The sequence below is a fragment of the Phyllobates terribilis genome, unplaced genomic scaffold, assembly GCF_046119375.1.
Source record: "Phyllobates terribilis strain yellow unplaced genomic scaffold, ASM4611937v1 Scaffold_2__4_contigs__length_985480577, whole genome shotgun sequence".
NCBI lineage: Eukaryota > Metazoa > Chordata > Amphibia > Anura > Dendrobatidae > Phyllobates > Phyllobates terribilis.
Genome location: NW_027362762.1, coordinates 855,266,304 through 855,279,251, shown reverse-complemented (window position 1 = coordinate 855,279,251; position 12,948 = coordinate 855,266,304). Strand labels below are relative to the sequence as shown.

General features: G+C 45.6%; 1 protein-coding gene across 2 annotated transcripts in view; it reads right to left on the bottom strand.

Moving 5' to 3' along the window:
* TAOK1 (TAO kinase 1) overlaps positions 1-12,675 on the bottom strand; it is an 89,101-nt gene extending 76,426 nt beyond the window's left edge. The window contains exon 1 of one of the 2 annotated variants that reach the window (XM_073667939.1): positions 12,528-12,675. The gene's annotated coding sequence lies outside the window, so the exon portion shown is untranslated. Of the gene's footprint in view, positions 1-11,438; positions 11,458-12,527 lie in introns of those variants that run through there. The other variant, XM_073667940.1, reaches the window with a different exon arrangement.
* Between the last annotated feature and the right edge of the window lie 273 nt (positions 12,676-12,948).

The window sequence follows — 12,948 nt, the reverse complement described above, 5'->3', positions numbered from 1 at the left end:
AGGAAAGATTTCCTAGCTAATAATGTTGACTTTGATAGGTCCTTGAAGATGAGGAAGATGGAATTGTAAGGAGTGGTAAGTTTCTTTGCATTTCTAGTTAAATTCCGTAATTTATTCTTTGTATGGAAGGAGTGAAAGGTAACAATTATATCTCTGGGAACATCTTTGGGCAAAAAATGTGGTTGAGAGATATTACTTCTTTATGGAGTGATTCAAAAGAATTCATCAAAGACTCCTTATTTTGCGGCATATCTGTTAGACTTTATAGCACAGAAAATGCTTTATTAGCGATTTTAATTTTGCATGTTATTGCTGCAATCTGTGGAGACATGGCTTGTTGAATAGAGAATAGTAGATTATTGTCTTTTTAACATATAGTTCTGAGACAGGCTTACTAGAGTCAGTAATATCTACATCAGTTGCAACTTCTATGTTGAGAGAGCTGCTTGAGGAGTGACTGCGAATGTTCTCCTGAAATTCGACAGTTTATACTGGATATTATTGTAGCGCCATTTATTCCATGACGCTTTACATGTGAAAAAAGGGGTATACATAGCAAATATATCGGACATAAATGGGAAGTGTTTCAGGGATAACAAAAGCATTACAAATCTCTTTCATATATAACTCTGCAGCTGGTTTATCTGAGGTTTGGAAATTTTCAAGTGTTTTCTTGCTAGTTAATTCAGTGTCATTATTAGTTTCAGATTTGTCTGATCTGTTTAAACTGTTCCCAGTGATGTTCTACTTTGTGTACCCACTATTTTATCTCCACCCAAGGAAGAAGTTTCCTCAACACAAGCTCCACCTGAGCTGTGGAATGTCTTATTGAGGATGAAGGAGAAACCTTTGCTTTCATAAAAATCAGCTGTACTGAAACAGTCATGATAGGGCTTCTGTGTGTGAGTTCGTTTTGGAGAAGGTGTTAGCCTGATTTATGGGGTGGTTAATATCCAACTCATTTTCTGATTGCATAGGGTTATCTAAAGAGGTATTCTGAGAGTGTTGAGATACTATACTCCCTCTCCTTGTAGGTCCAGTGTCATTGCTAATAGCAGACAGTTCTTTTTCAGAGCTTCTATCGCTGTCACTATCAGAAGGAGCTCTAAAAAGAATAGGATTTTTCAACTCTGATCCTTTATTTGAGAGGGAGAAGTTTTTCATTTTCAGTTTTGTATTGTGGGCAGCTGCGACACTGCATGCGGCTTATTGGTATTCAAGGTTCTCTTTCCCAGCGGAAGACTATTACATGGCTTCTCCATAGTGTTATTGGAGCGATTAAATGAAGTACAGCAACGTATCTTATTAGTGGATATCCCTTTGCTGTGTGTCGGTCCAATGTGATTGTCCCACGAGACTGCCACCTCTGATATTTGCCGTGCCGCTCAGAATCCAGCTTACGAACCGGAGCTAGAGAGAGGGGGAAGTCTCGGCTGACGTGCGGGGAGCCGCGGTTTTCCCTTTACGCTCCGTTGCTTGTGATGGGCTGATCTTCGGGGAAGTCGCTGCAGCTTTGACTGCGTGCCTTTTCTCTAGTGACATGTCTCCTTTGGCTAATGGAGAAACAGGCATGGCAGAGTGGAGGGGAAATCCCTGTTTATTCGAGGATGTTGGACCCATAGCTGCGGGGTTCGGACCACGGCCTTCTTGCCATGGCAGAGTCAATAATCCAGGAAGCAGTCTTCTCTTTTGTGCTTCTCCAGGCATGGTCCTGGAATATTCCCACAGCCAAAAATCTAATAAAGGTCCTCTTGCAAGACTTCTGGTGTTGCCAAATCCCAGGCTAAGACTGAGATCAGCAGAAACACTGCTACTCTCGTTCCCTGGCAAACCACATCCCCTTGCTCACTGCAGAGAAATCAGTATTAATGTATATGCAAATGAGGAATTAAGTGCTCTGGGCATGAAAGAGCACTTACGGTAATACTCTGCCTCCTGAGGTTGTTAACCCACCCAGCAATAGCCTCTTTAGCCTGAATGATAGTGAATGTCTGTGTAAAGTCAGGAACCAGGCACCGAAATCAGATAGTGATCTATTAATCTATAGAGGCCTGTACTAGTAGGGGAAACAAGCCTGTCATACCCAGAGCACTTAACACCTCAATTGCATATGAATTAAAACGCTAATTAGTCGGGAATGCAGCAACAGATAGAAGATATAAAAGGTGTCGATGGATTTACATTTCAAAGGCTATGTGCCCACGTTGCGGACCTGAAGCATATTTTTTACGCTTCTCCCTGGCGGGAAAATCGCATGCGGATATTACATGCGGTTTTCCCGCCAGGTAGAAGCGTTTGTGAGGCGTCTTTGCATGCATTTCCGCATGCGGGTTATCAAGCACTTCTCCAAGCATCACTTGGAAAAGTGCTTGACAACTTGTTCAGAATGGTAAAAAATAAAAAAATAAACTTTATACTCACCTTCTGATGCATTCTCTGCCCCGTCCGGAGTCTTGAGCGGCTCACGCTGTTGTGTGCAGGACCTGCGGTGACGTCATTGAGTCATGTGGTGGGTCACATGACTCAATGACGTGGCAGGTCCTTCAGACAACAGCGCGACGGAGGGAAAACATCAGAAGATAAGTGTAGCGCTGGCGTCCCTGCCCTCTGCTAGGCAGGGACGCTGCTCCCCTCACCGCTCTGCTGTCAGCGCGCGCTCCGTCCCGGCGTCCTCTCCCCGCTCTGCTGTCAGCGCGCGCTCCGTCCCGGCGTCCTCTCCCCGCTCTGCTGTCAGCGCGCGCTCCGTCCCGGCGTCCTCCTCCTGCTCTGCTCTCAGCGCGCGCTCCTTCCCGGCCCCTGTGCTTAGGGCGCGTGCGCGCGCGCGCTTCCCTCCTCTTAAAGGGGCCGCGCGCGCCGCCCTAAAGAGTCCCCGGCCAATGGCCGGAGGACTTCATCATATATAAGGCACCTCCTCCAAAATGGAGGTGCCCGAGCAATGTTGTTTGCACCTGTGTCTCACCGGTGCTTCAGCCCTCAGGTCCCGTTGCCAGTTTCCTGCTAGTTACCTGCCAGTTACCTGCCTGATTCCTGCCTGAATACTTGTTACCTGTCTGCCAGTCTGAGGTCCGACGGTCTGCCTTACTACTCCTGTCAGTCTGTCTAAAGGACCAGCCTGCCCGCTCACCTGGGAGCGCATATCAGCTACCTGCCTGCTTGCCTGAGGTCCGACGGTCTGCCTTACTACTCCGGTCAGTCTGTCTATGGACCAGCTTGCCCGCTCACCTGGGAGCGCTTCTCCGTTATCTGCCTGCTTGCCAGCCCGGAGGCTCCGTTGTCACGTGCTGTGACCACCAGCTACTCCAGACTCTTGCCCGCTCACCTGGGAGCGCATCTCCGTTACCTGCCTGCTTGCCAGCCCGGAGGTCCCGTTGTCACGTGCGGTGACCATCAGCTATTCCAGAGACTCTTGCCCGCTCACCTGGGAGCGCTTCTCCGTTACCTACCTGCCTGCCAGCCCGGAGGTTCCGCCGTCACGTGCCGTGACCACCTGCTATTCCAGAGACTCTCGCTTGCTCACCTGGGAGCACACATCTACCACCTGCCTGCTAGCCTACCCGGAGGCTCTGCCATCACAGGTCGTACCTACCCCTTACCCAGAGACTGCCCTGATCACTTGCCGTAACTCCCTGTCCGTTCACCCAGAGACTGCCACCCGCTCCCTTACAAGGGCCGCCCCCTTGTATAGTAGCTCAGAGGTTCCGCCTCCCGGACCCGTTTCAGTCCGCCTCCCGGACCCGTTACAATAAGTATAAACTTTATTTTATTCTTTTTTTTACAGGTTCTTTGGTACCCAGGTCTGGATGAGAGTCTCCTCTCCTCCAGACTTGGGTACCATCCGCACATTGATTCCGCAGCGCTTCCGCAAAATTAATGAACATGCTGCGGATTTTTGACTGCAGCATATACGCTGCGGAAAAATCCGCAGCATGGGCATTGACATTGCGGAATGCCATTGGGGACCATGGGGTGCGGATCTACATGCGTTTTTCAAGCGTTTACGCTGCGGAAATTCCGCAGCATATACGCTTGAAAAACGCTACGTGGGCACACAGCCAAAGACCTGCATGCCCATATATGAGGTTTGGGGGGATTTGATGATATGTTAAAAAAGGAGCATTGGGTAAGTCCATTACAACAAAAGTGAGACTGATAGAACTATGTAAAAGAACAAAGGGCTGAAGAAGCGCATCCTATACAAGGTGAATGACCGTTTACAGTAATAATTACCAGATTATCAAGTTCCCAAATCAAGACAAAGACATGAAGGTAAAGTTTCTAGTAAGGAAAAGGTGAAACAAAAAAAACACAAAATTATAACAACTCAAGCTATACTGTTAACTCATGTACTTCTCCTTTAACCGGTACCAGAACTGACTGTAAATGTACAGGAACCCCCAGCCTATAGGTCCAGGACAAAAAAAAAAACAAGGATAATTTTAGCATGTGGAACGCACAGTTTTTCATTTTTGTGTACAAGCCTCTTAACCAAAGATACGATCATACATAGCTAACCCTCCCATATACAGCAATCGTTTAAGTGCTTGTTAAAGTGAGATACAAGTCGTATGGGGCTGATCAACCATTAATTCTATCATTGGGTCCCAATACAGTTTACATAATGTCATCAGCATATCCCCTGATCAAACTGCTCACATAAATGATCTAGTTAGCAGTTTGCTTGCTTGTCAGCCGATCCTTGCAGTGTTTACAGGGGCCAATGATGGGGAATGAGCATAAGGAGGATTGCTAAAAAAAGATCTTTATGTTACAATGAATATTTGCTGTGGCTTTAAAGCTGCAGATTTTCTGCAGCAATTAGCTAAATTATGTAACTTGCATTCCCCCTCCCACCCCTTTTTTTTTTTTTTTTTTTTTTTTTATACACACACGTCCAGTTTTAAATCACACTGCGTTGTTTTGGATACTTCCTTTCACTTAGTTATGAAAAAAAACTATTGATAAAAGTCACGTGCTAATTACGTGCGTTATGATTCCGCAGCGGAAAATCAATAAAGCATATGTACATCTTATCTGCTGATTTGCCATTTTATCAAGTCTATAGGGAAAATCTGCAAAAAGAACAAAAAAAAAAAAAAAAAAGTGGGCATGTGATTTACGGTATATAAAAATCCCAAACACTTTGCTTGGAACTTTAAGACACTGATTTTCTTGAACAATGAAAATGCGCAGCATCCCAAGTGCACCAAATATTGATCATGGGAATGTAGCCTAAAGGGTTCAGCCCCGACATTCTTATCATGTACGGGGTCGCCGGACAACTGATCGTCAGATATGTCATTTTCTTAGATATAAGCCACAAGCAGTGAAGTTTGTCGGCGGCTTACTCAGAACACGGGAGCGACGACCAAAACAGACAAACCTTGTTCGTCCAAAAGCAATTTAGCGTGTAGAGACGACCACTTTAAACTGTGTATTGTGTTATTTTCAATCTCACAGTTCAAGATATTTCTGGAATTTCGCAGATTTCTACAACATGCATCAGGACCTCAGTCTGCATCAGTGGTGATGCATAGAGGTCCTGATGTCACCGCTACAGCCAAAACTAAGACACCAGAAGAGCATCAGGGGGTCGAATCTAGAACAAGGAAAGAGTACTCTCTCCATTTGTTTTACTATTTCTAACTGATCGATTGGGGTCCACTTTAAGTACATGTTCATAATATTGGACCTGCACAAAGTTGTGGTGTCCATTAATGATGTAAATCACAATGCAGATGTTAACAGAGCCCGAGTTTAACCTGAATATTCTATAATCATCAATATATTTGTTTGGCCAAATTGTAAAATTCCTCCACTTGCAAAATCAGTTGTGTATACAGATTCCAGACGATACAATCGATGGTATTAACCACAGAGATCCTCCCTTCTTCATGTTCTGATTCTGTTTCCTCTCATGCGGTGGAAGACTTCTTACTCTGTGACCACGCTGTTTATGCACGTAATAGTCACAATATTTGTGGTCAGTGATCATTTTCATGGTACAAGCATGAAGTAGGAAGATAGGTGTCTGCTTACTGCATAAACTGGGGAACGGTCATCAAATGTAAGAAGACACGGTGTAGTAAAGAAAATAGGATACAGAAAATGTGGCATAGGGTAGCTGCCCTATTTTCATGCATGGCGTTCATGAACAGGATGTAGCTTGTAAAAAAAAAAAAAAAAAATCTCACAGAAAATTGGAGAAAAGTTACATAAAGCACCAGAGAAAGAAATAAAAAGGCACATGGATTAATAGAACAAGCGAAGTGTGGTTGCCATATTAGGGATCTGTACAACACCTCCATAATGCAGCAGCGTGCAGCCATAGGTATCGTATTTTGCGGATTATAAGACGCACACCAAATTTTGGGGGAGTAAAATAGTAAAAAAAAAAAAAATTTTAATAAACCGGTGCATATTATAATCAGCTTACCTGGAGGGGCGGCATTGGTAGAGGGGGTTCCAGCGTTGACGCTGGCTGAGGCCGCAGATGCTGCTGGGTGTTCGGAGGTGCCTGCGGGCCCCAAGCTGTCTGCCAAGTTCTACGCTGGGAGGTGTGGTGCAGGGGCTCCGCCGACATCTTGTGGCAGCCGGAGCCTCGCACCTTCCATGCTTTCCTATGCGATGGACTCCCGAAAAATGGCCGCCAGAAGCATGCTCAGATTGAGATTGCCGAACAGCCCGTTCTGCCAACGCAGCATCTTCGGCACCACGTCCGCATCTCTGGAACCCGCTCCACTGCAGCCGGTAAGGAGATTTCACTTTCTAAGACGCACCCCTATTTTTCTTCCAATTCTGGGGGAAAAAAATGTGTCTTATAAAGCGAAAAATATGGTAATCTGTCAGTAGGATCAACCTTGCCATTCAGTCTATATGGGCATGTAGGTCATAGGAAGTGGAATAAAATGATACTTTGATATCTGCGATCTGATGTCTTATTTCGGCGATATCTACGTTTTATACATATACATACAGTACAGACCAAAAGTTTGGACACACCTTCACATTTAAAGATTTTTCTGTATTTTCATGACTATGAAAATTGTACATTCACACTGAAGGCATCAAAACTATGAATTAATAGTCACATGATTTTGCAAGGAAACAGTGTGATCATTGGTCACAGAGTGGACTTAGTTTGGCTGAATAAATTCATTTGTGCTGCCTGGTTTCCCCCTAAGGAGTAAATACACATTAGGCAGTGGTCAGCCAAACAACTCACTAATATACCGTAGGTGTGCATTCAATTTTGCCTGACATGCATGTGTTTTCCACAGGCAGAGTGGAGTAATTTGCTGGATGACAACTCTGGCAACAGCTTATCTATGAGAACAGATCAGGCATTTAAAGGAGCTGAAAGGGTTGTCACTGTCACTTTTTTTTAATTAAGGAAAAGTTAGAGAATGTGATAAAAATACTACAAAAAAGGTATACTCACTGGCTATGAACTATTATTTTAGAGCAGGCCACTCCGATGGTCAACCTGGGACAGGAAGTGATGATGTCCCATTCTCTGGTTATGAGACCTTTAAGGATTATGATTGACTGCAGTTATCAGGTGAATTGAACAGGAGGTCACCTGATGCATAGCCTGCGATCACAAGAATGGCCTGTGCAGGAGCAACAACCTGTACACCATGTCTGTATGGCAGCTGTGGCTACTATTACACTATGAATGAAATGCAGTGACCTGTAAAAGGGACATAGCTACTATATGAAGCTGTGCCTAGTAAACAATAAAAATAAAGATGTAGATGTAGATGTAGAGCACTAATGTGTCTTCAAACTGCTGACTAGAATGAGTGCGAAGAGTCAGACCCCCTCCACAAACCTAATACTGATGGCGTACACCCATACATAAAGCCCAGTCGAAAAAATCCCAAGCAGTCATGAGATCCCAAGAGGTCATGTGGCAAACATCGAACTGTACATGCATCTGACCTTACATACGAGTATATATCACCAGTACATCGCTTCTCGTCTAAACAAACAAGACAAGATGATTTCAGACTAATTTTTTTTTTTCTACTTTTCAGAATTCTTATTCAGCCTAAGCTTTATATCAGGGGTGGGGAATCTCACGCCCATGGGCCGTTTACAGCCCTTGATGACCTTTTATCCGGGCCCCAGGTAGTTTCCAGGGGTCAGCAGTGCTTGGGCCAGCAGCTGTATTTTGATGGCCACCACCCCGTTACTTTCTTCTTACTCTGTGAGCACATGTACGCAATGTTCACTACTGAATGCTGAGGTGAGTGCAATTCAAGATTATATCCTGACACCAGAGTTAGCGTCAGGACGTACTTTGTGGGTGGAGTTAGCGCACAATTTATACAGCCCCCGAAGAATGGTATAAATATGCAAATGGTCTCTCACAGGGAAAAAAAAAAAAAAAGATTTCCCACCACTACTTTATATAGTAGATGAAACATCTGATTAGTCACTACATATCATTGGATTTTGCATTTCGAATACTGTACATCATAAGCATGTTCCACTACTGACATTCCAGTCCTCGATCGCCTATTCTAATTTCTAAATAACCAAATGCAAAATGAAAGATATCTGTAAGCTTCAGAATCATGTGAAGATCAATATTCTGGTCTCACGTATTGAAGAGGATGTTTATATCAGGAATGGAACAAATCCTGATAATCAGGTAGCCAACGAGTCTAAACATTCCTCGCTGGTGTCAAGAGGACCTTTCACAAAAGGAGACGATTAAGCATCAAATGTCCACGAGAGCACTCATTGCCAATTATTGGCCCATGCAAACATGGCCGTCATTATGCCGTTGAGTAAACGCCCATGTGAATAAGGGATGTGCTGCCAACAACATGCAAAATATAAGAGGACCCAACAGTCGTATTATAGAGCAGCTAAACTTTCTGGCAGATTTTTCATATTTAGCAAGCCTACAAAACAGTGGGGACCCTGGGTCCAGAGACCCCCATCCCCGAGAAGTGCACACCGCAGCAAACAGGACCGCACACAGCGGTACGGATTCAATAGAAGTCATTGACTTCAAAAGCATAATATCAAAAATAAAATTCTTTCATTTACTTCACATAAAAAAAAAAAAAAAAAAAAACACATCCGCTCATCCCTTGCTAGGATATCTGTTGGAGTATGACTGCTATGATTTGCTGCAATAAAGTAGCAGTGGCACTAAAAATTAAGGGCACCCCTTTGTATCGTGTGTTTGTCTTTTTCCTGTTAGCTTCTTGGACAGTTGTTGTCGAGGAGCCCAACACGTGATGAGGACTTTACAACAAAAAACAGCCCTAATGCTTATTAAATCAATAGCAAAATTCTAGGTGCACAAGCGGTATATATAACTTTCAGTTGTAGTATAGCTGACTACAGTAAATTGTGAGCCCCCACCTCAAACATGGGTAATGCTCCTCTTTACTCCATATTGTGGCCACTGACCTCAACATCCGGCAAGTACATCACGTAAGTGCTGTAGCCAATCAGCAACTAATCTGCTGCAGCCCTCACATTCTATCCAAGCCAAAGAGAGAAGCGCACAACCTATCCAAGAGGCTAGCATAGTTTTATTTTTGTTTTCTTAAACCTCCGGTGCCTAGGTCCACTATGATTAAGATAGTAGTGGAGAGCCCCTTTGGAAAGAGACATTCCCATCTCAAAGTAAAGGCATTTCAATAGGATTAACTATCAGTTAAAGCCACCGCTGTATAGATGAATAGGATGTGAGCTGCAGTACACAGCAGCGGCCACTACACTGTTGACAAAACCAGGGCCCTTTAGCGCCGCAACTTTTTTATTTTATTTATATAGCGCCAACATATTCCGCAGCGCTTTACAATTCATACAATTTACAGACATTATGGGCACTGTCCCCATTAGGGCTCACAATCTACATTCCCTAACAGTATGTCTTTGGAGTGTGGGAGGAAACCCACGCAAACACGGGGAAAACATACAAACTCCTTGCAGATGTTGTCTTTGGTGGGATTTAAACCCAGGACCCCAGTGTGCTGCAAGCCTGCAGTGCTAACCACTGAGTCACCGTGCTGCCCTAATCTGGCCACTGTTGGCACAGATAGCAACTGATCGGAGTGGCTGCCACGTGTCAGACCCCTACCAATCTGGTATTGCCACCCTGTCCTAATGATTGGTCATCAATATAAAAGTAGTGAAGTAACCCTTTAATGATACCTTCGCATCTGACATGTTTAAGCACTGCTTCCACTTCACCGGTTTTTAAGGTGGTCGGCTGCAGTTCCTTTGTACAGGAAGAGGCCTGGGCCTTGCTTGGTGAAAAAAAGAAATATTAAAGATGCAGCGTTCTATCAGTCCTGCAGCCTTCTTCATTCTCCAGACCAGAGGGGATATCAGAAATAGAACCCCAATTGATCAAAAAGGTATAAGGAAAAATGGGGATCATTTTACTTATTATTTTTTTAATAATAAATAATGAAGGTGCCAATATAAGTTTCAAGGCCAATTCTGCCAACATCTATCTGACCCTCCAGACAGAGCTGTTCAGCTCAGCGGAGGGTTCATGTGTTTTCAATGGGGGGGGGGGGGGAGCTCTATGGAGAACAAAATAATCAGTCTTTGTATTCAAACTACCCTACCCTTATCTGCCCCATCATCATCTGCCAGGGGAGAGTCAGAAGGCCCATACAGATTAGATGGTCAGCTGTTCCCATTGAGGTTACAAGGTTAGTAACTTAGCTGGATTTTCTTTTTTTCTACATAGAAGTTACTAGGTTCGGCCGACATTACTCTGCAGATCAGGAGTCTGAAAAAGCTGGATTGTAAATATTGGTTGTCACCAAGAAACAAATGAAACATACAGATCATAAAATAATAATCATCAGAGACTTTACAGTGACCCCCATTATGGGTCGTCGTTACATACTAGAGGCCAATGAGGAGATTTCATTGTCAGGCTTTGTTGTACTTGGCTTTTTCATTACATAACTTGTTGCCACATCACTGCTCTTAATGTGACCAGACTAGATAAAGTTTTTGTCCACCCTTCTAAAGACGGTGATGTCATCGTAGAAAAATCAGACCCGAACATCTCCCTGTAAAAGAGTCACCAAGCAAGTAAACAAGTGTCACTCCAACCCTGACCAAACAAGCTGGTCACAAATAGCCCCCTGACCACGAGGGCGACCTAAAAACAGTCTGTGCCTGACATCTTTACAGATGTTGTTAGCAAAGCTGAGAACACTGATCTGTCAACAATGGACATGAACGCACGGCAACATGACATGTGCACAGCAAACTGAATCCACCTATATAGCATGTAAAACCTCCACAATGCAAACAGCAGAGCCGTGCTATTCCTGGGAGCCCTGCACAAGATTCATGCATGCGTTAGGTGGGGCTGGAAAGCAACTAAGGATAAAGACAATGAGAATGATTTTCTTTGTTATTTAATGTAAGTATGTGGTGCCACCAACCTTCCTCCCAGCTCCTTCCGCTGCCTTCCCAGGCCTCCCCTCCTCCCTCCAATAACATTTACAGTAACAAACACACATCCAGGCTGTTTGTCAGGAGAGGAGAATGGAGGATCTGCAGCATTGCAGCACTCAAGATGCAAACATAGAAAGACAGAGAGCAGGAAACATTCCTAGCTGGCTCATTACAGCTGCTAAACCTGGCACTGCCACCAACATTACTAAGCAATGACTAAATGCAAGAAGTCACCAAAAAGGAAAACTACAACACCAAGGATTTATTATAAGGACAGTGGTATACCCTCCATGCCAGAGGCCTATGACTTACCCTTATTGTAGGAAAGGAGCCCCCAAGGGATGCAAGTTAAACACACCTGGCACTTTGTGATCCAGAGGGATTTGATATAACAATTGGTTTTAGTAAATGTAACACTGTCCAGTTGTTATATCTGAACCCAGAAGAATGGAAAAAAGCAGGAGCTTCACCCACAAGGCTGTGCCACCAATGGTGCCCATACACGTCTCCAAATTCTGTAGATACCAATGAGCTGGCATAAGGCTGGGCTCAGCTGCCAGAGCATGGGCATAATGGGTGGCAGGTGTGAGAACATAGACATTGATGGGGTTCCCACCGTCCTAGCAATGGTGCCAGGTCACCAGAGTGGTTAGTATTAGAGTGCCCAGTCATGTCAGTGACCCATGATGACAGGGGGTAACTTTAGCCAGAGTGCAGAGAAGTGCACTCATGTAGCAGAGCTGGATCTGTGACAGCAGCAGTCCCATGTAAGGATGAGCAGGGGCTGCTCCATCTGAGGGCAGTGCTGGCTCTGACACTGGCATGTACCTGGCTGTCACTATGACTAGACACATCCATGTGAGGCCTTGGGGAGTGTCCCCTTCCGAGAAGCTGGCCCCGAGCCCCGTGCACTGCCCCCCGCCGCATGTTTACCCCAGCAGCAGAGGAAGTGCAAGGCCTGCTCTTCTCCCTTCCCCAGAGCCGGGCCTGGGAGCCCTCAGCGCCGCGCCCCCCGCCGCCCTCACGTTGCCCCCCGGCAGCTCTGGCTACAAGTTCCCAACAAGCCGCTCGTTTACCTTCTTCTCACCGACGCTCCGGACGCCTCGTACTGATCCCAAAACCGAGCTGGGGAGGGGCAGCAAGAGGGCGCTGCGAGCACCGGAAACAAAGGCCGGCCCGGGGTGGCGTGGGCGGCGACGGGGGAGGAGCGGCTGCTACTGGTATCGGTGTGACCGGAGCTCCCGGCCTCCTTCTCCGCCTCCGGGTGGGCGGGCCGAGAGCGCGCAAGATGGCGCTGTGCAGGGAGCGGAGGAGGTGGTGTCCGCAGCCGCCGGGGGTGCTGTACACACTGAGACCGGAAGGTCACTACCGTACTATTCACGCTGACCCAGCTCCTCCGCCGCGGACACCTCACAGGACTCCGCTGCCTGCGCTAAATAGTGCGCTATTAACCGTGGCCTAGCGCACTCCGCGGCTCATGGGGGGGGGGGACAAACT